Source organism: Notamacropus eugenii, chromosome 7 (genome assembly GCF_028372415.1).
Source record: "Notamacropus eugenii isolate mMacEug1 chromosome 7, mMacEug1.pri_v2, whole genome shotgun sequence".
Lineage (NCBI taxonomy): Eukaryota > Metazoa > Chordata > Mammalia > Diprotodontia > Macropodidae > Notamacropus > Notamacropus eugenii.
The window spans coordinates 95,851,069-95,873,074 of NC_092878.1; the positions used below are offsets into that span (position 1 = coordinate 95,851,069).

General features: G+C 36.4%; 1 pseudogene; it reads right to left on the bottom strand.

Moving 5' to 3' along the window:
* Positions 1-19,397: 19,397 nt before the first annotated feature.
* On the bottom strand, positions 19,398-20,360 carry LOC140514711 (isocitrate dehydrogenase [NAD] subunit alpha, mitochondrial pseudogene; annotated as a pseudogene).
* Between the last annotated feature and the right edge of the window lie 1,646 nt (positions 20,361-22,006).

Sequence of the window (22,006 nt, forward strand, 5' to 3'; positions counted from 1 at the left end):
AAGTTTCATTGCTCCAGTGATAAATTGTGTGAAATAGGCAAATATAAGTTAGTTTGAGAGGCAAAATAATTGTGGTTGAGGGAATTAGTAAAGATTCCACGTAGAAGATGAAGCATGAACTTTGTTTGGATGAAATATTTTGGAATTCTTTATGATAGAGGTGAATGCATTTCAGAAATGAAGTATATCTAATGGAAATGGCTACAGAGAGAAAATGTATTGCAACATGAATGAAAAGGTGGAAAAGTCCAGTTTGGCTACAGCACAGAGTAGAGGCAAGAGAGTAACATCCAAAAAGAATGAAAATATAGATTGAGACCATGTCATGAAACACCTAAACAGAGGAACTGTCAATTTATCTTTTGAAGCAATGGGGAGCATTTGGAGTTGGTTGAGTAGAAGATTCATGTGTGCTTAACTGAAAAGGTAATGAGGACCTAAACTAGGATAGTCCCTGTGTGTGTAGAGAGAAGGTACGAAATGTCAAAGATATTGTGGAGGCAGAAATAACCAGATTTGGTACCTACCACCCAGTGTTCTCGGGAGGATTAAATGATATAATAATTGTAAAGTGCATAGTACAGTACATGGCACATGGTAGACACTACATAAATATTAGCTGTTGTTAATGGGAGATGAGGGACAGTGAAGAGTATGATTCCTTTGTTATGAATTTATATGACTGTAAAAAAAAATGGTGTTGCCCATGACAGAAGTAGGGACATTTACAATTTAGATTCTCTTAGTAAACTATTCCACTAAAATTATTTGCCTATTTTCTGCCTTTACTTAGAAGTTGACTTTAAGTTATTAAAAATTTATGCCAGTAAAATATAAATTCTGTTACATCCCCAAAAGCTCAAAGGGCTGTGAGCCATTCTCACTAAACTAAGTTCCAAGACACCAATCATCGGAGTCGTTATTCCTACCTCCAAATCAAATTTTTAAAAATCCATCCAATCATAGGAGTAGGGATTGTTTCCATTTGAGAAGGGAACATTCACAATGATGTAACTGCATATCATTTGAAAAATTGAAAATATTTGATGGAATTAAAGCAGACACCCATTCTTTTTTTTCTGATCTATTAAGAAGTATTTACTAACTACTGTATTTTTATATGCCGATCACTGTACTATAAAGACTGAGCATCCAAATACAAAATTAAAATAGAGCTTGCACTCCAGGGCTTAAAATTCACCATAGGAGACAAAAGAATAAGTACATACAGAGAGTTCTCTCTAAATTCATATCATCCAACTTTGAGTCCCGTGTGTTCTACAAAACCCTGTGCCCAGGCTTGAGTTCACACTGCAAGAGGGAGGTGGCAAGGAACAAATCAGTGAACCTAGATCAAAGTTGCTTTGCAGAGCCAAGAAGGGGTGGGACCAGACAGAGTTCTGAAAGTGGAGGTGGAGGTGTACAGCAATAGTCCACTTAAGGGAGAACAAGATAGATTCAGAATAACACTTTCTGCAGATAAAGCATTAGTTTTCATAATAAGACAATATTGAACCAGTCTTGACCAGAAACCAGTGATTGCAATAATTAGAGTTGAGGGAGGAAGCACATTCCAAATATGGAGCACAGTCACAGCAAAGAAAAAGAAGTAGGAGGTCATATGGAATTTATGAAGAAAATCTAGGAGGCAAATTTGGTGGACCATGTTTTGTGTGAAAGGCAGTGGTGCAATGAGGCTGGAAAGTAAGCTGGGACAAGATTGAGAAGGTTTGTAAATGCTAAGTAGAGGATTTTATGTCTGATCCTAGAAAATGTGGAGCCCCTCAAGGTTTCCGAGGAGTAGAGCAACAATTTCAGATCTTTGCCTCAGTGAAATCATTTTAGCAGCTCTGTGTTCATGGATTTGAGTTGGAAAAGACTTGAGGCAGGAAGTCCAATAAATAGACTATTAAATTAGCTAAGGTGAAGAAAGGTAATAAGGGCCTAAACCAGGAATAAACCATGTGACCTTGAACTAATCACCTGATTTCCATTTCTTTAATAAATATGGTCAGGTCATACAAATTAGAGTGAATTTCCAAGGGAAATTGAAAGGTTCTGCTTTAGGGAAAAGGACTAACTATATTCACAGAAAACCCTCCAAAGTTAATACAATCTATTTATTTCTATCATTTTTTCCCCTTAAACAGCAAGATAAAACTGAGGCTTTAAAATAAAAAAAAGGAAAGTTTTGTAAATCAAAAACAACTCCACAAGGCTACGTTAATTAGTAGAGACTACAAAATATATCTTATTGCTTTGAATTGGTATAGTTAAAAGACATCTCCTCTGGTCTGACACTAGTTGTCTTCAGAAGAAATGTTTCTGAGGGGAATTTAAAATTGAAAGGAATTTATATGTGAACTTAAAAGAGAAATTAACATTTTTTCTTGTACAGTCTATATCAGTGAAGAAACCGTCAAAGAGGGAAATAAAATATGATCAACTAGACTTCTGCCTATTGCTCACCTAGGCTTTGGCTGATACCTTAATATACAGTGGTGTTAAAACTTTCTAGTCTATTTTTCTGATAAGATAACTAGTGCTGATGAGCATTAACTGTTAAAGGATATTCCAAAGAAACAAAGGAATGAAATACAAAAATGGAAGTTGGTATTATTTCAATACAATAGATTGTATTGGTCTGCATTGGACCTGCTTAAAAGCAGTCTACATTTTCTTCCTCTGGGAAAGATTTGAAACCCAGTTTGATCCTGTTTTGTATAGTGTTCCATTTTGACTTTAAGGAAGTAGATAGTCTGACCTCAGTTTATTTTCCCCTTGCATGAAATATTGCGTATGCCTTATGCAGAAGTAGATTAAAATAAGAATGCTTCAAAGAGTCGATTATAGATAATCCTGTTGTTCGGACCAAACAAGTGAAAAACTACTTTCTTTATTAACTTGAAGCAACAGAGCAGAAAAGAAACTCAAAAAGCCTAGTAGTCCTTGGAATCTACTGCCTGGAATAAAGACAAAAATAGCTGAAATTGAGCACTTTATGCTTAAAAGGGAATTTACATATTTTTCCCCATGAAGCAGCTTTACGGAGAAAAGGAAAGTAAGACAATGGCTTTTTTAAAAATTAGAACTCAAAACTACTGAATTGCAAGTCAAGGTTCTGATCCCTACTTTCTCTTTGTGAAGTAAGTAGCATGTATGAGGAATGAAATTCATTTGTGAGTAACTATGGTAGTGTACAAGAAATCGAAAACTTCCATAACTTCCACTGAAACCTAATGCCAATATTCCAAAGAATAGGAGTGAGATTTCAACTTGTCATTTTTGGAACAGTTTGATGTCATATCATAATAACCTCATTTTTCCTTTAACACTTCTTGACCAAAAGTCACGTGATAGCTAGTTACAAAAGAACTCTTAAAACTGGACCAATCTGACAAGTTCTGCTAACAGGACAGTAGCCTGATGGACTAGATTTTTCTGAAATACAGTGTTTAGAGAAAAAACTATTCCCTCCTTCACACTGTATTTATATTTTGCCCATAATATAGCTCAGACCCATCAAATATGGCCCCCCTGAGTGCAGCCTGAACCAGATTAAAATGTAAAAGGAAATATTAACAAAACAAATGTAAATGCAATAAGATATATAGATAATTGGACATTTGAAGAGTAAATCGATAAGTGGCCAGCAGGGATACATTTGTATAGATTAGTGCCCCCAGTTTCTATTTGATTTTGACATCATTGTTACAGAACATTAAGAAAACTGTAGCCCTAAGCAAGGTTAGCCAGCCAAAAACCATTCTGACATTGATGGCAACGAGCAAATATCTGATCTTCATGGCTTTTGAGAGAATTTATAGATTTAGAACTAAATAGGGTCAGAAATTATTTAGTCTATTGAACTTACTTTACTGATGAAGAAAAAGAGGCCAAGAAAAGTTAAATGACTCATCCAAGGTGACACAGGCAGCATATTGGAGACCCCCTAATGGAGGTGGTATGACACTAAAATCAGTAACTTTTCCACCTCAAAACCCTGCCAATTCAGCAAAGATCATTAAGGACCTATGATGCATGATGTAAGGTATATTTTTTTTAAATGGAAGCTGTAGTCCTACAGGTAAAATTTATGCCTACATGTATTTGGCAAGATGAATACACTGGTCTAGAGATGTGAGACAGTTTGGACAAAAGTTTAGAAGAAGGAAAGACAAGGTTATTGTATGCTGGTAGACTATACAAACCAACAAGTCAAGTGAACAAGCATTTTTTTAAGCATATTCAGACCCTGAGTTAAATGCTGGGAATACAAAAAATAATAAATATTGGCAATTCAAAAAGTAAAACAGTCCCCTCTCTGAAGGAACTAAGATTCTAGTAGGGGAAGACAACATAATGTTAAATCAAGCTGAAAAATGAAGATTGGAGAGAAAGTAAGGAGAAAGAATTCCCTACAAGTCAGGAGTAGAACCTGGAGAGGAATAAAGGAAAAACTTATTTTTTTCTACTATATTAATAAGCAAATTAGAATAGAGGTTTTTATTTTTTTCTCTCTTTCTTTTTATTTCCTTATTCCAGGACCAGTAGGAATTCTGAAACAATTCAGTTTCTGAAGGGCAGGGCTAATGATGAGATTGGCCTAATCTTCCAGGAACATTCTCCTCAATCTTGAACAAAACCCCACCCAACTAGGACAGCATATTTCTGTTTAAAATGTAAGTATAATGAAATGTAGCCCTGAAACATTAGGTTCAAATTCATGTAGTGGAGTCTCATGATCAAACCAGATTCTCAGTTGGAGGACCTGAAAGCTTTCAGGCCACCTCCTCATTAGAAAGTCTGCTCCCTAATTAATTGTTCACCAGATCAGGGTTGATCTCCACCTGTCAGGGGGTATCCACTTTTCAAAGGTATTTAAGCATTATTGATCTCCATGCTTTTGTCTTTGTTTACCATGAGAGACCAATGACTTATCAATTTATTATTTGCTAGCCTAATAAATATATTGATTATTAATTACCCAGAAACTCTGTCTCTCAGATTTTTCATTTGTCTCAATAGATATACTGCACTGTTTCATTAAAACAGAAGTTCCAGGTGGAATAAGTAATGAAAGAGACTTTTTGGGGTAAATTGAACTTCTAGGATGAAAAGACTGTGAAGGAAAAAGACCAGATTAGAGTGGGGAAGAAATCTGGAAAATCTTAAGTGGACCCTGAAATAGAACAGAGTGAGTATGGCCATTCAATCAGTTTTATTAAAGCATCAGTAACAGCTATGAATAATTAGAAAATAAGAATTTGATATATTATTCCTTGGAGTGAAAGTATATTTCATAAATTTGTGGAAAAAATGAATTCAAAATATTCTGTCTAAAATGTTACTTTTCCTTCAAATGTGAGTGGCTCCATTTATAGATTTACATCCATTTTTGACCATTTTACCAACTTATCTTCCATCATATGGTTAATAATCTGTTTTTTACTCCTCTCACCAAAATGTACAATACTACAATTTGGCTAACTCTTTCAGATATATTTTGCAAATATTCTAATCTAACTACTGTAGGTGAAAATTCAACATGACATTCTGGACAGAAAATTCTAAAACAGTAAACATAAACAGAAGTATCTAACTCATTTAATTCCTCATTCATATCTGTATATATTCATGTCTTAGATAAATATATATACATGAGATTTTTACCATTAGAATCCAATTGTGCTACTTTTTTCAATGTGTACAACTCAATGATACTTTTAGAAACATACATTAATTCTTGAATATGACACCTAAATCCTGAAAATTAATAGTTACAGAAAAAGTTACAGAAAATGCTTATTATTATAGTTGCAATTGATTACAGGCCAAAATATCTTTCATCAGACACCTCAGACTCTTTAGCCTTTTCATAAAGTTTTATCAGGTTATATTTTGTAGAAACAAATATTTGTATGCATTTCTTTTCTCCTCTATTTGATTAGAAGCTATATGAGGACAGGGCAAAGATCTTATTTGACCTTTATGTCTGTCCCAGCATCTGTCACATGACAGTTGGAATTTATTAAGTCTTTGTGCAATAAATTTAAAGAGGTGAAAAGAAAGCCCTAGGATATCACCACTCAACGTAAGACAGAATTTGGATATCCATATATTGCTTGAAAGAAATAGGACTGTTTAGATTGGAGGAGGAAAAAAAAAAAAAACTTAAATAGGCCCTTCAAATACTTCAGGATCAGTTTTGTGGAGGAGAAATTGCCTGACTAAATGACAAATGCCTGAATAAATGTCCTTATTACAAAAATATGCTGACTAAAACAAGTCAGATTAAATACTTAGCCCCTCCTTGCCCCCCACCAATATTTCTCTGTATCTTTTTGGATAAAGAACAATTTTGGAAAAGTAAAGGGGAAGAATTTCCTGAGAAAATTACAAAGTTTTAATACACAAGGTTCACAGCTTTCTAAAAGTAGTATCATTCAGTCAGCAATGATTCCTTTTTTAATAGGTATCAAAGTGCCAAGTGCTAGAGATGGAAAGAAAATCTGCTGTTTTCTTCCTCAAACATATTCAGTGTACTGAGTTTTGCTTAAACTACAAAGAGAGCAGAGGTTGATTAGAAATAGATATTTGTTGTTGTCCTCCATGTTGGAGTCAAGGTATAGTAAGCCTGACTGTGTCTAATCAGACCAGTATGAGCTTGGAATGCTCTACCATAGGTCAGGCACAAATACTCCATATGAACATTTGGAGAGGAGACGTCTCCAGATTCGGACATTGAAAGATTCTTTTGAGTTATTGCAGTTCTGCTTTACTCATAGAGTACAGCAGCATTTTTGATGCAGGCATGCCATGCTGGGAAATCCTCTGCCAGTGTCTCCCATGTTTCACAATTGATTATAAAGTTCTTCAGAGAAATCTTGAGGGTGTCCTTGTATTACTTCTTCTAATCTCCATGTGAGTAACTGCCTTCTGTGAGTTCTCTGTAATATAGTCTTTTAGACAAATGAACAGTTGGCATCAACTCATAATAGCTGCTCTCTGTGAAGCAGAGTTTGAATGTTTGGCAGTTTGGTTCATGTAAGCACCTTAGTATCTGTTACCTTATCCTGCCAGGTGATATTCAGAATCTTCCTAAGACAATTCAAATGGAAGAGATTTAGTTTCCTGATATGACATGGGTACACTGTCCAGGTTTCACAGGTATACAACAATGAAGTCAGCACAATGATTATGCAGACCTTCAGCTTGATATTCAGTCTAATACCTTTTCTCTTCCACACTTTCCTTTTGAGCTTCTTAAACACTGAGCTAACTCTGGCAATGGATGCATCAACCTTATCATAAATGGGAACAACCCTAAGAAAGTATACTGCCAAGGTAAGTGAACTTGTTCACAGCATTAAAAATTTCTCCATTTGCTGAAACCCATGTTCTACATGTGGTGATGACTGGTGGAGAATCTCTGTTTTCTTGATGTTGACTATCAGGCCAAAATTAGCACAAACAGCAGAGGGGTGATATATACTCTATTGCATCTCAGCCTCAGAGTTTTATTGAGTGCACAATCATCTGTGAACAAAAACATTACTCACCAATTCTCCCTCTACTTTAGTCTTGACTTGTAGCTTTTTCAATGTAAATAATTTACTATCAGTGCAGTAGCTGAATATGATGCCTTTTTCATCCTCATAGAAGATTTTTCACATCACTGAAAACATCATGCTGAAAAACTCTGGAGCAAGTGCATAGTCCTGCTTAACTTCATTGGTGACTGTGAAAGTGTGAAAGCATTGTCCATTATTCAGAACCTGTGCCTTCAGGTTCAGAGCTCCTCCTGGCATTTTTTCAGGAGTTGTCAGGCCACAACCACCATATTGACCATTCCTTTTCCCTTTTTGAAACCACACTGCCTCTCAGGTAGATCACTATCTTTCAAGTGAAGTATTCAACTATTAAGGAGGAGTCTGTTAAAAATGTTGTTAGCAACAACTAAGAGAGAGACTGTCTTGTAATTTCCTTTTCATTTGTAGAAATGGACACTGGAGGTATTCTTGAACTCCTGGGGGATAACCTCTTCTTGCCACATAACTTGGAAGGTTTCAGTCAGCTTTTTTAATAAACAGTAGACCCCTTGTACATTCTTGTAAATCACATCTACAATAGAATAAGCACCAGGAACCTGATGGCATTCCAAACCTCTTTGTCAGTTGGAAGTTCAACTAGAGAGAGATTGGTTTCAATCTGAAGTACAGAGTCATTGACTTCACATTGGTATCAATGGTCTGGTGAGAATGCTATGGGAGAATTTAAGTGGCTCCATTTGCCTTGAGTAGTTGGGATCCATCATAGGTCTTTGTCTTCATAGCCTTCAGGGTATTATAAAAACACTTTAGATTGTTGCTGTCAGCATAAAACTGAATTTCATCTGATTTCTTACCAAACCAAGAATCTTGCATCTCTCTAAGTTTCACTTGCACTTTTCTATTGATGGAATTAAATGCTGACTTCTTAGAGCCAGACAAACGTAAACCCTGTGACCTTCTTGTTTTTGCATTTAGAAGCTTCTGAATGTTCCCATATTTTCATCACACCAATGTTGATGTTTGTGAGTGTTCTGGCACAGATGAGTAAATGTTTTGCTGTGCTCCAAATATCTGACAGCTACCCACTCTTTTCCTGCTCCATTGTTGTCAATCAAATGTTGATTCAGCTTTCTCTCCAAGTTAGTAACAAACTGTTCATTCGTGGAGAAAATTCTAATCTGTTGACATTAAATATTCTAGAAGTAGTCTTGCCTAAGGGCTGCTACTTTTGTTGAATGTGAATGTTTAGTTGGAGTTGAAAATGACCATAGAAATCATTGAGTCATGCCTTTTATTTTGTAAATGAGAAAACTGGGATCTGGAGAGGTGAATAAAAGTTTCAAGATCACATGGCAAGTAAAGGATAGAGGTGGGGCCCAAAGATACATCTTCTGAAAAGTGCAATGTGTTTTTATTCTTCCTACTAAAAACTTTGAGATCCAGTATTCAGAAAAAGGAGGCTAGAATGTAGTTGTACTCTACTTGGATTAGACCAGTTCTAGAATATTCTGTTCAGTTCTGAATGTTAGGTTTTATGAAAAACAATGAAAAACTGAAGGGTGTCCAAAGTAAACAGACCAGAATATAGAGGGGACATGAAACTGTCAAATACATGGATTGAAAGGATTGAGATACTTTACCCCAGAAAAGAGAAGACTTGAGGGGCATACCATATTTATTTTCAGATGTTTGAAGTCTTGTCATGTTGAAGTAGAACTGAATTAGTTTTGCTTTGTCTCAGAGTGCAGAGTTAGAGCCAATAGGTATAATTTTCAGGGAGGCTAATTTTGTATTGGAGTAAAGAAAAAAAAATCCTAACAACTAGATGTTCCCTCTCTTCAATGCTGGGCTGTCCTGGGAGGCAGTGACTTTTTGTTTGTTTGTATGTTTATTTTTAAATCATAAGATCTCTTTAGGAGGATGCTGGCAGACTCCTGCTGATAGATTTTGTGAAAGAGATTCTTGTTCAGATACCAGTTGGATTAGATGATCTCTGTGGTCTCACTGATATATGATATTCGACAATAACCAAATAATGAGTGGAATACCTAATGGAGTTTAATATATACTGACCTGCCCTCTAGTTTTTTCTCAAGCAGACATGTTTTACAGCCTCTTCTTAAGGATTGTCTTAAGGGTTGTCACTAATAGAGAGATCATTCCATGCCACTAATTAATATTGTGAAGAAAAAGGTGATCTGCACATTACTGAAACATGCTCATAAGAAAATTAACTTCCCCCGTGCTTGACACTGACATCTAGACATAGGATTTAAAAGATTTTGGTGGCTGGGATGGCAGCAGACTCTTCAAAATGAGGATATGAACAAGGACTGTCCACTTTTTATGCTCCCAAGTCAGATAGAAGTTTCTGTATTCTTGTCTATCTGAAACATACTGTCTATTATGTGCTCAAAGGCCATAATTATTTCAGAAATAGACATTTGAGAGAACCAGATAATTAGTCCAATGCAGCTGGTATAAAAATGTTGGCACAAGGATTGGTATCATTAAAATATTGGCAAGATCATTTGTAAGCAATTCTCCTGGGTAAGTTAAGCACATCAAACACCTAATCATTTTTTTAATAGAAGCTAAGAAACTGAAAGCAGAGGATTGACATTATTTTTCCTAATACATTTATCTAATCTCCATACAAAAAAAAAAGAGCAAAATTTAAATGACTGTATTTTTGGATTTTCTCAAAATTGCATCACTATTACATCTCTAAGAAATTCACCATTTGTCTCTTCCTTCTTTTGATATTTCCCCCATAAAAGCGGAAGTTTCCTTCTCATTTCCTCATTTTCTTTCTTCTTATATTCCTTTCAATTGAGCAGTATTAAGCTTTCATCTTTTCTTAAACTCACACACTTAATACTTTCTTTCTCAGAAGATAACTTTCCAGTTGCATATTTTTATTGTTGTTCAGTTGCTTCTTACTTTTCATGACATTGCAGAACAATTTGTCCATGGGATTTTCTTGGTAAAGTTATAGAGTAGTTGCCATTTCCTTCCCCAGTGTATTAAGGCAAACAGAGGTTAAGTATCTTGTCCAAGGTCACCCATCGATTAAGTGTCTGAGGCCACATTTGAACTCAGGTCTTTCTGACTCCAGGCGCAGCACTATCCACTATCTACCTATCCTAGCTGTATATAAGATGTTGCTATTATTAATACTGCTTCTAATAATAATCACAATCATCATTATATTAATCCTAATAATTAATGTAATCCAAACACTCAAGTCCATTTGCATGAATATCCTCTTTGATGGAGAATGATTAGTCAGTCAATAAGCATTTAATAATCATCTGCTGGGCAGCTAGGTGATGCAGTAGATAAAGTACCTGGCCTTGAGTATGGAAGACCCAAGTTCAAATGTTGCCTCAGAGGCTTACTAGTTGTGCTATTCTGGGCAAGTTGCTTAACCTTCCTATGTAAAATAAGCTAGAGAAGAAATTAAAAACAAAACAAAACAAAACTCCAGTATCTCTGCAAAAAAGCAAAACAAAACAAAACAAAACCCTGAAAGGGATAAGAAAGAGTTGGAAATGACAGAAAACAACCAAACAGTAGCAACAATCACTGACTATGTATCAAACACCGAATTAAGGACAAATACTTTGTGTCTTCAGAAGCAAAGAATTTGGGAAGTTTGGAATAATAGAGATTTTGGTCTTGTGGCTTCTAGCCTGCAGAGAGAAAACATGGTCCCAAAACCTATTCGCCTGAGTTACACTAAATTTTATATAGTCCATTGCTCTATTTCCAAGCTGAACCTATTTACCTATTCTTATACAGCTGGATTCCCCCTGCTATGTCTCCCTCTTGGTAGCTCACACTTTTGTTACCAGAATTAGTGGAAGCATTCAATTGTCTCTAATCTCACTATAACTCAGAAATTTTGAGTACAAGCAATTTGCCAGTTTTGGTCTCTCTGGCTTCAGGGATTATAGGCACACACCATCATTCCCACCTCTTCCTGAACACACACACACATATATGTATGTGTATATATGTATATGTATGCATGTATTTGTATATGTGTGTATATGTGCTTATATGTGTGTATACACACATACATATATGTATATGTATAATATATGTGTGCATATACACGCATACATAAACCTGTGTGTGTATATATGTATATTTGTGTATATGTATGCATGTACATGTGTATGTATATATACATGAGCATATGAGTATATATAGATATTCCTATATATGTGTGTGTGCATATATATATAATAAGCATATTATATATATAACCAAAATACTTTCCATGAATTATCTCATTTGAGCTTCACAGTAAACCTGCAAAGTTGCTATTACAGATACTGTTTTCCCAGCTTACTGTGAGATTATAGGGATGAGGAACATAATGGAAAAATGGAGAAGCTCTGATTCTGAATTTAGAGGTTCTGGTGGATTCAAATGTCATCAATGTCACTATCTATGTGATTTTGTTCAAGCCATTTAAACTGTGACGGTATTGGATTTACTGATTCCTTCTAGTCCTTACTATGTAGTTTTATGAGAAGCAGTGTGTCATAAGAGCAGGATTTAGGTGTGAGTCAATACTCCAAGAACCAATAGTGTGTGACCTTGGATGAGCCACCTCCCTAATCCTCAATTTCCTCATCAGCAAACCAGTGAATAATATTTTGGCTACCTACCTCCAAAGGCATTTTTACAGAGGTTCCTTTGTTAACTGACATATAAATGTGAGCTATTGTAATCATTTACATTAAATTCTTCCTGTCATTTTTTTTTCTGACAGTCTGGATTTATTTGCTTTCAGCTATCATCTTCTGGGCAGCCACCAGGAGGTAGGATTTCTCTCAATGCCTCTGGCAAGGAGACACAGAACAGTAGCAATGAGACTGAGTTCTATTATTTTTTTCCCCAGCTAGCATCTCCATCCTCCTTTGACAAACTAGAACTTTTTAATACATGAAGATTTTGTTTTCCTTTGTCTCTGGTTCACTCCTGTATTAACTAACATTTAAGACTCTCTGTCATAAAGACACCTTTAAAGTTCCTATTTTTCCTGGAGTTGAGATGTGCCAGTGGTTTTACTGTCTAGAGATCAATGACATCAGTATTTTGTCTTTAAACTCTGGCTCACTTTTTGTTTCTAATAATTTATCATGCAAGCACTGTTGTAAGATAAAAACTCATCAAAGTCATCACTGTTCTACAATTTTCTTCACTGAACTCTCTTTGTCACTTATTAGTCTTTTAAGAGATCAAACTTTTTAAAATCTGGCTACATTTTCCTTCATTATTTATTGTTCCATTACCATCTATTTCTGATTCATTCTTCTATTTGCTCTTTGTTTTTCATTTTCAGGAGTCTCACATAAACAAACTTTTAACTATCTTCAAAGTTCAAAGTTCCCATGGTAGGTTTGACTTAGTGCTGTGACAATTTTTAATTAACATATATCTCTATTTCTGCACCCTTTTTGGCTTCTAGAAAAAGAGATGCATTTTTTAAGAAAAGCTACAAGTCTTATTAGCTATGTGCTTCCCCCTTGACTTTAATAGGATATGCTGCTGGAGCTTTAAGCAGTTCTTAAAATGTATGTTTCTGGCTGACAGTTTTCTAATACTGGATTTAATGGAGTTGCCACTAGCACAGACATTTCATATGTTGCCATATTCTGCCCTCAGATACCCACATGCACAGCTGCTATAGGTTGTAATAAGAGCAGGGTATTTTTGCAAATAGAGACATTGATAGACTCAGATGTGCAAAATACCTTCTTTTAGTTAATATTTTTGATATTGATGTAACCTTGATATTTCTTTCTTAAAAGTTCCCAGACATTTCATTAATACATGAGAATCCATCTTAAGATATCTTAATAAATTATAAGACAATTTAGTTCTATGGAGTTATCTGTCTTTCAATTGAAAATAAGCTTTTATTATACACCCACTATGTTTCTGACAATGCATTAATGCTAGGGATACAGGGGGAAAAAGAAATCTGCTTCTATATCTGCTAACATGTCTTCTCAAAAACCATATGAAATTTCTCAAAACATGTCATTCTATATCTGAATATACATGGTTTCCAATAAGTTATGCAAAATTTCTCGTAGTTTCCCACTTATTCCTTTAGGCCTAGTAAGCAAGAATAGACAGGTAATCATGAGTTGATCGATTCTGAGAGTTTCCTTTGGGAAGGTGCCAAATAACAATGTGAGAAGGAAGAGAATAGGGGAAAAAGAACAAACTTAAATGGGGTAGAGATAACGGAGGGAAAATAAGTGCTTGGATAGTCACAAAAGAAGCATTCAGGATAAAATGGCAGTGATCAAATGACTGCCTTCCCTTAGATCTTAAAGGAATAGGTAGAAACTGGTGAGAAAGCTTCTAAGGTTTTTTGAACCAAAGCACTAAATAAAAAAAAAAAATTACTCTTTTTTATTCAGCACACCTGTTAAATGATAAAACTCTAATTAACTACAATAATTTAATATTTTCTCATTTACTATCTGATTCTATGCATAGACCTTAAAAATCATTACCTAGATATGTAAACACACACACACACACACACACACACACACACACATATCTTGCTAATTGTAATGGTAATTTAAGGGGGAAAATCTTTCCCATTCATTAACAGGCTCATGTGACCTGCTTAAGTCACATGGAAGTCTGAGTCACATGAGTCTAGGTCACATGGTATAAAAAGGGGTGGAAGAGGAAGAGGCAGAGGTAGAGCATAGTTGAAGGGAAGTCAGTCATGAGAGAAGTTAGAACTGAAAGACACAGGCAAACCCGCAGCTGGCTGTGAGTGAGAGAAAGATATTTTGTTTAAGAGTGCCTTTGTGATTTGTTTAAGGGAGTTGGTTTGTAGGAAGTCTAACAGAGGGAAGGCTTGGGGTTAGTGCTACCCTCTGCATTGTTATTGTATATAGATATGTTTGTTACTATGATGGATTTGATTTTGTGGTGTCTGAATAAATGCTTTGGTTCTGTTTGCCATGTAGAGAAACTGTTGTATTTCATGATTCAGATTTGCACCAGGATATTTACGGACACTGTATTTGCTGTGTATTTGGCCCCACACTAATATATATGAATATTTTTGTGTATCTATATGCATATATGTACACATATATATGTACATAGTTGATACAAAGTCAAATAAAAATAGATGGCTATCTGTTTCTTTCTTCATCATTTTCTTGAAACTTAACTCTTTCTTGATCATTCTATAAAATTGATAAAAATCTTGTCTCACATATCAAAACATTTAAAGTAGTTCACCTAAAGTTTTCTGCACATTATAACAGATGGAAAATATGTAAAATGTTCACAGCAAGATAATTTGTACAATTATGTGGAAGTAAAAAATGGTAAAGATATGTCAATTAATCAGGATTTCTCAATTCAAATTTTCTTTTTGTAATTTTTTGTAATTTTTATTTTTTAGCACAATTTATAATAGATAAAATAACTCAAACTTTTGGTCAGGTGATACTTCCTTTTAAAGCATTTACAATGTGGACCACAAAAGAATTTTTTTTTTAAACATTAACCAACTGAGACATAAATAATATTTAAGTTGTTAACTACACAAGTTCTTGACCTAATTGTCTCCACAGTATTGCTAAGAATTAAAGGACCCTAACTTATTGTTGTTAGTCTAAAGTCCTATGCCTAATAGCTTAATTTCAGACTTAACCTCTGATGTTCCCCTACCAATAATCTATAATTGAATAGATCTGGTATTAAGCTTGCAAACCTTTTGACTATAGGAAATTGCCACCAAGAGTAGGGACATTACAGGGATACAACATCTCCCCGACTTCATGTTAATTCCAGGCAGGATTAGATTAACCATTTGCATTTAGTCAGGCTTAAGGTCTGCCAGGTGTCAGTGGGAAAATTGTCAGGAGAATCCTACCTCGGCCCAGGCTGAATAGCCACTCTCCCACCCTTTCCATGAGATCACCTTTTGCAGTTCATGCCAGCATCTCACCAGCTTATTGACATCATGGGTTGGAGGCTCAGATTGCTTTTCTTGCTACCCATACCTGGAGTTAGACTCAGCAGAACAGTCACTTACTAGTCCCATAGCATCTAAAAATGGCAAGTTCCAATAACCAGGTTTCAAATACGATTATAATTTCACTTTGGGTAAGGAACATCTTTTGAGACAAGTCTTCAGTGGCTTACATGCCTTTCTACACATGTTATAGTTCCCGATTAAATAGCAATCATAAAATCAAATTTACTATTAAAACCTTAATTTTTCCATCAATGCCAAATTTGACCTGAGGCTACCTTCCTGTAGGAAATTTAGACTGAAATTCTTTTCCCCAAACTAAAGATATCATTGATTTATTCTCAGTAATTAATTCAGTCAATTGTTTTAATACTAATTGCTTTTACTTCACTTTGTAACATGTCCAATTTTTCTCACCATCACTCCCCTACCCCTGCTTCCCAATATCTTGTATTCTGATTACTCCTTCCCTCAATGTACCCTCCCTTCTAACACACCCCACCTTTCCCTTATCCCCATCTTCTCTCTTTTCTTGTAGGGCAAGATAAATTTCTATACTTCATTCCCTGTAGTTCTTATTTCCCTATTACATGCAATAAAAATTCTCAACATTCGTTTCTAATACTTTGAATTCCAGCTTCTCTCTCTCCTCCCACTGAGAAGGGAAGCAATTCAATACACACTACATGTGTGCTCTTTTGCAAAAGATTTCCATAATAATCATGTTGGGTAGTACTAATTATATTGCCCTCTATCCTACTCTATTCACCCCTATTTTTCCCCTACAATTGACCTTTTCCGTTCTTGAAAATGTTTATTTCTAGTGACTCCCTTCTTCCATTTGTCCCTCCCTTCTAACAGTCCCCTCACCCCACTTGTCACCTCTTCTCCTACTTTCCTGTGATGTGATATAAATTTTCATATCAAATTTAGTGAGCATGGTATTCCCCCTTTCAGCTACTTGTGGAGAGAGTAGCTTTATTTTTCCCACCTCTCCCCTTCTCCTTTATCTCCTGCATTGAATAAGATTTTTCTTATCTCTTTAAGAGTTATAGCATGTCCTGCTCCATTTCTCCCTTTCTCTTCCCCAAATTTTCCTCCTTCATGCCTTAATTTTTTATTTTATTTTATTTTATTTACTTTTTGTGTGTGGATATCATCTTTTCTGATATAACACACCCTGTACTCTCTATCTATCTATGTGTATGTGTGTGTGTGTGTGTGTGTGTGTGTGTGTGTGTGTGTGTGTACCATCCCTCCACCTACCCATATACTGAGAAAAAGGTGTTATTATCCTCAGCATTTTTTTTTTTTGGTTCTCCTTTAACAAACTGCTAAATCCCTTTTCAAGATTTTCTATCGCCTGAGCCCAATTTAATTTCCCTTTGGAGGCCCTGAAAGCAGGGTTCTTGACTTCCTGTGACAGTATGCCTTGTTCTTCCTCATCTGAAAGGATGGGAGGAGACATCTGTTCACCAAGAAAGTAACCTTTTATGGTCTTATTTTTTCCCCTTTTTTGGGCATTTTCCCAGCCAATTACTTGAGTTCTGTATCCTTTGTCAAGAGTTTCAACTCAGCTACTGGGTTCCCCTGGGCTTTGGCTGGGGGTGGGGCCATCACTCAGGGCTGAAGTTTAGATCAACTGCTTTAGATCAGAGGCTTTAAGTTGAGCTGCCTGGACAATGGACCCAAGTTGCTTCCTGGCCACTGTAGCTGCCTGCAGTTTGCTACCTCGGCCTCTGCCATTGCCTCAGGTTCTTGTTGGAGGAACCCCTTCCCCTCTTGCCCATCTGGGAAAGCCCTCCCCCACTGACCTTTGGAGCTTTCTTTGTCTCCTGTGGGTTGAGGTATCTGGGACCCTCCCTGCTGGGGATTCTGCCCTGGAGGCCTGTTCTGATTCTGTCCCTCCCCATGCTGCAAGGCCAGGGCTGGGCTCTGCTCAGGTCAACATCCTGTGAGATAGACCTTTCCTGTTGGCCTTTCAGGTTACCTTTGGTTGGAAATTTCTTTCACTCTGTTGTTCTATGGTTTCTGCTACTCTAGAATTTGTTGAGAGTCATTTTTTTACAGGTATTTTGTGGGCTGTGGGGGAAGTGCTAGAGTATATGAGTCTTTCTAATCTGCCACCTTGGCTCTGCCCCTCAACACAGAATAATTTGAAGGAGAAATCAATAACAACAAGGGGAAGTCAGGATAAGTGTCCTGTAGGATGCGTGGCTTTTGCTGAGTCTTGAGGCAAGCAAAGGCTCTAATAGTACAGAAACAAGGAAGGACACCATGGGGGATAGACTAGGAAAACACATGGAGATGGGAATTAGAATACTGAATATGGAAATAGTAGATTAGTTTGACAAGAATGCAGAGAGGATAAAGTGAAGTAGTATGTAGTCTAAAAATATGGGTGGATGATATATATTTAAGAACTTCAAATATCAGTCTACAGAATTTATCCTTTTTGTTTTCTTCTAGAGGCTATGGAGAGACCATTACGTAACTTTCTCCAGCAGTGTTTTGTAATACGTGAAGTGGACACACAATAGAATTTATGCAATCTTGTATTTTATCAAGGTTTGAGGAATAATAGGACAAAGGTGACAAGAGATTCAAGGGTAAATGATCATTTGTATTTGAATGGCTCTACTACTAAGCCACTGCTAGGCTACTACTAGTGTGGAAAGTGAAGTCAAGAGAAGGGATGACAGATTGGAAGAATTGGGAAAGGGTGGAAAGACCAGAGGTCTTGATGAAAAGGAAATAATAGATTTAGGAGGAGCAGTGTAGAATGAAACAAGAAAGGATGGGAGGGTGTGAAAGAAAAAAAAAAATCAAATCAACAACATGGAGGCAGCATGATTATGTATGAGGCTGGGAACTATCAAAGACTTTCCCTGTGAAGTCAAGATATAGTTCATAGATTTGATAAAATTCAACTTGAAGAACAGGACATTTGTGAGATTATGAATGCAGGAGCTGAGATAGAAAAGACTGAACCGCATGCTAGACTCTTTAAAAAAAGGAAAAAGTAAGAACAGTAACATGCAACAAGGACTCAGCTTAAATTTATTAAATACTTAGTATGTGCCAGATATTATACGAGGTCATATAGAGAAACAGAAAGAACATCAAAGAAGAATTTATTGAGCAATGGACAGAAAAAATATAGTGTGAAAGAAGTAAGACAGGGACAAGGTGACATGCTGAAACAGACTACCCAACCAATGAGGGACTTACTGAGTGGATCCCAGAGGTTGTGTTATCCTATTGAAGCAAAGGCATAACGAGGGAGAGGACACTGATTTAGGCCTTTGTGGATCAGTGATTCGAGTTCTCTGCTATAAATTGTTTTTTCTTTCACCTCATTAGTGTTCTTGATATCTTAGAGATCATGGAGACCTCTTGTCATTGCTTCATCTATTAGTCTTATTTTGGAGAGATTTGAGAGGTAATGAGATTTGAGGAAAATGTCTAACCCTCTGTCTTTTTAGTTACATCAACCCATTTATTTTATTCTTTTTTCATCACTGAACAAAATTTAAATCTGTATTTGCTGTGGTTTCAAACTTCCACTAAATGAATTTTGCAATTGTTCATATTTTTGCTGTTTGACACAGGAATTCACAAAGTATTAACATCAGTGTTAATATCTGGGTGGTAGACATTTGAAATGACAGGTTGCTGAAATGCATATGAAGACTGGAGAGGAAGAAGTGTGCTCACTCACACCCACAGGGAGGTTGCAACTTAGTGTCCATCATTTATTCTCAGTCACTCACAATGCGATTCTCAAGGAGGTATCTCACAGTACATCACAACTTTCCATCTTTAATTGTTGCAAAGCAGTCAGTTTTTATCTTTGCTGCATAGTCATGCATCCCCGTGTGCCAAAGCGTCATCACAGCACTCCAGAGAAAAGCAGAGGAATTGGCCATGTCCTTCCCAGCAATGTCTGAGGCAGTTCCATGAATCAACTCAAAGATCGCAATTCCATTAGCCAATGTCTCCACTTGGTGTGACACTAAGATTCCCTATGAGGCCAGCACATAAATCACTAAGGATGTCCCCATATAAGTTTGGTATGACAAGGACATCAAACTGGAATGGATCTTGCATTGTTACAGTTTTCTGCAACTTCCCTGCACTTTTGGAGAAAAAAGACAATCTGACATTCACATATTTGCTTCATGAACAGCGGTCCCATTGCTGTGATAGTTGTTTCTGGCACATTCAAAGGCAAAGTTGGCAATACATTAGCTCTCCTCTTAGTGAGGAGTTTGATACTCTGCACAACACACTCAACTATCATGTACTCAGTGCCACTGTATTCACCTTTGGTGTTATACTAAATTGTGACAATATTTACATCCTCATAAGGGGTTTTATAACCTTCACATGGACTCAAGTTTGCATAAAGGTCAAAAGTTTTATGAAGCAGTATAAACATGGAAAGTTGTCCTGCTGCTTTTGGGGTCTTTACAAGGCCTTTCAGCACCATCTTATTTTTGTCCATGAATTCCTGGCCTTTGGGGGGGAGACATCCACTTTTCTCCAGGTACTTTAAAAGGGCAGAGACTTCCTCTCTTCCCACTGAATGGTTGCTTTGGCAACATCAAAAATCTTCATAGAGGAGGCTGAGATTTCTTGTCCAATACAATATCCTGGAATTAAGGTCACTGTCTGTATACCATCAGTAAACCTTGGATCACCTATTTTGGGTTGCTAAAGGCATCCCACAGCCAAGATACCTTGGGGATCCACATAGAACTGATCATTTTGTGGGCTTCTCAGGCCCTGGGGGTGGCAGTTATGCACAGATCCCCCCAGCCCAAGAGCCCAGAATGGGCATCAGACCCCACCCCATCCCCACCCACTTTATTTTAAAGAAAAGACTAAGGCCCATAGGGCAAAGGGGCTTCTTCAAAGTCACATTAATAGTAATCCCCAAATCCCCAAAACCTGGGACATGGGAGGGACAGTGCCTAGTCCTATTTCTTTTTTTCTGGTGAAGAAAATAGCTTTAGAGTCAAAGGCTTAGGATCAAATTCTCATCTCTAACACAGCCATGTGACTTTGGGCAAATAACTTAGCTTCCCTAGGCCTCAGAATTCTCATATATAAAATGAGAGGTTTTGAGTAAATGGTCTGTGAGTATTCTTCCAGTCTTAGATCTCTGACCAATGTGAACAAATCATTTAACATCTCTGGGCCTCAGTTTGGTCATCTGCTCAATGAGATGATTGCTCTCAATTAGAAATTTTTAACCTGGGGTCCACATACTCAAAAGGAATGTATAAGTAGTTTTCTAATTTTTTGTGAATTATTAAAAAAAGCAAATTTCATTATGACTAATTTTCTTTAAAATTCATTACATTTAATGTTATACATTTAAAAGCATTATTTTGAATAAGAATACATAGGCTTTACAAAATGCCAAAGGAGTCTGTGACTCTTGATCTTCCTGAAAGTCGCTCCAATCGAACTATGAGAAATAATTTCCCATTTCCTGTTATGAAACAGAGACGAGTTTCTGTTTAGTGGTGTCTTTTTCAAATTGCAAACACATAGTCCCTGGAGATAAGGGGATGTATTTGAAGCCTTTAGCTCTTATGTATATGTTGACTAAGTACATCACAAGGATTCACATAGAAAAAGGAAGAAAAGAAATTGGCTGCTGTCCCATTCTTCAATATTCTTAAGTATTCTCATCATGCGTTTGACTACACACAGGCATGAAGCTTGTTCCTAAGTGCATCCCAAATTTTGTTAGCCTGAGTATCTCTAAAAGGCATATGAAGTGGGCAGCATAATGGGTTAAGGGCAGGTGGTGTTGCCTGGCAGAGATGTGCCAATGTTAGGACATTCACAAGGCAATTTAAGTTTTGGATGGAGGAAAATATCAAAGGCAACCAAGAGGAGACATTTTGTTTCCTTTCTCTGTCCAGTAGAATACATACTTACTATGCCCCTGAGCCTGAAGAAGATTTTGTTTTAATTCACATATTTCAGTAATTATCAATTTAATATAGAAATTAGCCTAAAGTTAATAAACTAGCATGTCAGGAATAAAAGGAATATTTTCAAGCTCTTAGACTAAAAACTGATGCTAATGTAACAATTACATTGAATTCTGGCACTTGGAGTAGCATATAAGTTGGCAAAGTGTAGGAAAACTGAAGCCAATTGGCAAAAGTCAGAGGCAATTTGAATACATACATTTTCTAACAGCACAATTTATACTGCTATGTTTCTGGCTGGTTTGTTAATATTTTCACCAATAATCTCTATTTTCAACTATTTTAAAATTGGATATTATGTATAATCTCACTCTCTCTTTCTCTCTCTCTCTCTCACTCTCTTTCTCTCTCTGTGTATCTGTCTCTCTGTGTCTCTGTATCTATTTATCCATATCTATAGGTGT